Genomic DNA, 3646 nt, shown 5'->3' with positions numbered 1-3646 from the left:
AGGCAGAGAATGAAAGTTTTGCCTGTCAGTATAATGAAACTCATAGGGTTTAATGAAAATCCAAGGGGCCAGGTATAACTCTGGCTGATTTTTCTCACTATAATTCTTAGACATCAACAAAATAGGTGGGTTTGCTAAATCATCTGACTGCAGGGCCTCTGCTAGCACTCTCTGCATCAATGTTCTTCGGAAACTGGGGCTTTAGGAAGGGAGAGTCAGTCAAGCATAATGCTGCTGGAATTGCCATGTGCTGCCCGCTACTGGCTGCCATGTTTGGCTTAAGGCCTTATGAGAAAGTTGCCAATTCATCCTCAGTGCTGGGATTCAGGGGGGTAGCTGCTGGTGGTTTTGCCACAAAACTGAGTCTTTAATCAGTGAGATGGCTTCATCAGAGCCTGGTCTCAGCCTTTCTCCATTTGGGTTAATGTTGAGTTGCCATGGGGTAGCTTTATGGAGGGAACCGGCAGCAACACTTTCTTCCAGTCTCAGTAACTTACCTGGCAGAGGCAGTGTCAGGAGTGTGGGGACCCCAATCTCTTACCTGCTACTGCATTTCTATGCCTGGCTGAACACTGCCTCACAGCCATCCAGCCACAGGCTCTCCCATCAGTCCAGCTGTCTTCATCCTGTACCCCCGGGAGTGACACACTGACCACCTGTGAGGACATCTCCCAGCAGTGGGGGTGGAGGACCACACTTCCTCTCTGGGCCCCCTTGTGACTGATAACCTATTTGCGAGAAGAGATAGAGAGCTGGGGAGGCCATGGTGAAGGGTGATGTCAGCTGAGCCACTGAGGACCCTAGAAGCTTGATACAATGGAAGAGACCTGGCCTGGAGGTTAAGAGCTGTTTCTTTATCTGCAAATTGAAGGCTAGAGCCAGGGAACATCAACTTTGGAGACACAAAATTCATCCAGAGAACTTGTTACAGGTAGCTTTCTAGCCCCCAGACACTGATGTTCTAATTCAGAAGCTATACAGATGGGCTTGGGTGATGTTCTAATTCAGAAGGTGTACGGATGGGCTTGGGTACTCCATCTTTGTCAAGCATCCCAGGTGATAATGAGGAAGGTGGCCCTCCCAGCTTTTACATTCAGAGGCCTTCAGCCTTTGGTTCGCCAGAACATAAGGGCCGTCTCGGGGATGTGAGGTGTGGCGGTGGTTCTTACTGTGCTACTGGAGACCAATAATGTCACATGCCCCACCTGCTCCCGGACCCTGGCACCGAGGTTTATGAGTAGTTCTCTGCCCCTTTCTTTCCTCCTGCAGAGAGTATATCATAGTGAGGAAATACATTTCTATTCACCCAGATATTTAGGGAAAAATGTTGGCATAATCTTAATTATCTTTTTCTCACAATCTATATCCACGCCATGGCAAATCTTGCCTTTCGAGTCTGTTGCTTACACAGCAGCCAGTGAGATCTTTTTAAAGCATGTAATTCTCCAGGGTGCATATGATTATCATTTCCACTTTATAGAAGCGGAGCCTGAGAGAGTAAGTGACTCGTCCAAGGCCAAACAATGAGGTCAGCCATAGGACCAGGACTGGACTCCCAGCATGATGCTCATCTCACCACCAATCACCTCCTGTTCTTGCTATTAAAGGCAGCAAATGGAGGTGAAATATTAAGAACCTAGTGCGGCCATTTTCAAATCTGTGCACTAGAACCTCTGTAGAAGAGACAGTTGGCACAGAGGGGGCCTTTTTATGGTCTCGCATCTCTAATAATCTCTGCCTAGCACAGCATGTGCTTCTAGTCGTATTGCTGTAGAGAAGAACAGTGACAGGAAGGCGAGGTAAACAGTCATTACAGTAACTAAGCTGGCCACCTCTGATGGGCATAGTTCTGTTCCCAGAGATTCCACCTCCAGTGTGTTTGAAAGAAGCTTGAATGCCACCAGGAGGTGGAGGATGCTTTGGGAATGGGGTCCTTCCACCTTCCCTACACCCTCTCCGTCTGGTGAGGGATAAAGATTCTACACTTGATGAGCACATATCTGCACAGGTGATCGTTTGGAAACCTGAACCGAGTGAGCAGCAAGTTGCAGGAAGGTAAGGCTGCTTGTCCAAAAGGCTAGGCACAACACATTTCTGCAGTCCCATTTGACACTCCTAGAAAGATGAGGCCTATCTGCTGTAGAGGTCATGGCCTCTACAGCATTTGCCCTGACAACCAGATGGTCCTGTCCTTCCCCTGACCTCTTCCTTCCTTCCTTGAATGTGATGTGATACCTGGAGCTACAGAAACCATCTTGTGACCATGATACTCCAAGCACAAGGAAGAAAGCCAGCTTTTGGAGGATGGTGGAATGGAATGGTAGGAAAGGCCGAGGTCTCTGGCATCACTGAGTGATAAATCAATACCAGCAACACCTATCTCCAGATTACTTGTTATCAAAGAACAATAACCATCTTTTAATTTAAATTATCTGATTGGGTTTCCTGCTAATTGCAGTTGAATGCATTCTTAATGATATGAGCTTCAGAATTGGGCTTTGCTGTTGAGTGATGTTCTAACTTTATAACTATGCGTGTTGGATACTGTGAGGTCTTTAGGAGGATAGGAGGTGGGGGAAGTTGAGAAGGAAGAGCTTCCAGGAACCCCATCCTGATGGTCAACTGAGAAGTCTCACTTTTATTTTTTTTTATACGTTAGAAATGAGGTTCCCTGGTGTTGGTTGTGCCCCACCTTAAAGGTAATTAATGTTTGCAGAGCTCTTAATCAGTTAAACAACTTTGCTACCATTTGAGTTGGGGAAGAATGTTATTTTCCCCATTTTCAAGGAAACTGGCTCAGAGAAGTGAAGTGTCTTAGCTAACGTAACACAGCTGTTGGGTGGCAGGGATGGGGTTCAAATTACAGGTTTTCTAATTTCAAATCCTCTGGAGGTGACAGCTCCACCCTTGTGGAGACCCCAAAGATCGCGCATTTAGGGAGCCCCTGGTCAGATAGGAACAAAATAATCTGAAAGGCAGAGACTCAGGCCCAACTTTCGAGGAGTGCAGGGACTTCTGAAAGAATTAAAGGACCCAACAAATCCCTGAGAGAGGAAAGGATGTCAAAAGAGGAAATGTATGTGTCTGTGGCAGCCCTACGCAGCCTTATGCAGAACGCGACAGGCAGATGTGGGACAGTAACCCCTGACAGCTGCCTGAACAGGGCAAGCTGGGCCAGTTTCTGAAAGAGGAAAGAAAATGGAGAACAGCATTCTGGGGGTGGAAAGAGGGCTAAGAATAAAGGTTTCTGGCCAATAAGAGTTCCGGAGAAGCTCACCCTTGGCAGGCCACCTGCTCAGGCTGCAAAGTTCTGCTACATTTGGGTCTGTCTGCATCCTCAAAGCTCTTCTCCCTGGTGTGTGGACTGCCCATTCATCTCCAGAGCCAGCCTAGCCTCAGGCTCAGTAGGGCGAAGACAAGGACAAGTGCCAAGTCACCTGTGTCCCTCACAGCTGCACAGCCGGCTCCAGCTGGCTGCAGAGGACACTTTGGCAGAGAACTGAACTCTGAGCTCCCCCATCAGTTGGGTGCTCTTTGAAGATGGGACCTCTGCCTCTCCCATCAGAATGGAAGCTCCTTGGGGGCAGGAGCTCTGTCACCCCCATTAGACTGGAGGTTCTTGAAAGTCAGGGGTTATAATTCTGTC

The sequence above is a fragment of the Gorilla gorilla genome, chromosome 5 (assembly GCF_029281585.2).
Source record: "Gorilla gorilla gorilla isolate KB3781 chromosome 5, NHGRI_mGorGor1-v2.1_pri, whole genome shotgun sequence".
Lineage (NCBI taxonomy): Eukaryota > Metazoa > Chordata > Mammalia > Primates > Hominidae > Gorilla > Gorilla gorilla.
This window is presented reverse-complemented; position numbering follows the sequence as displayed.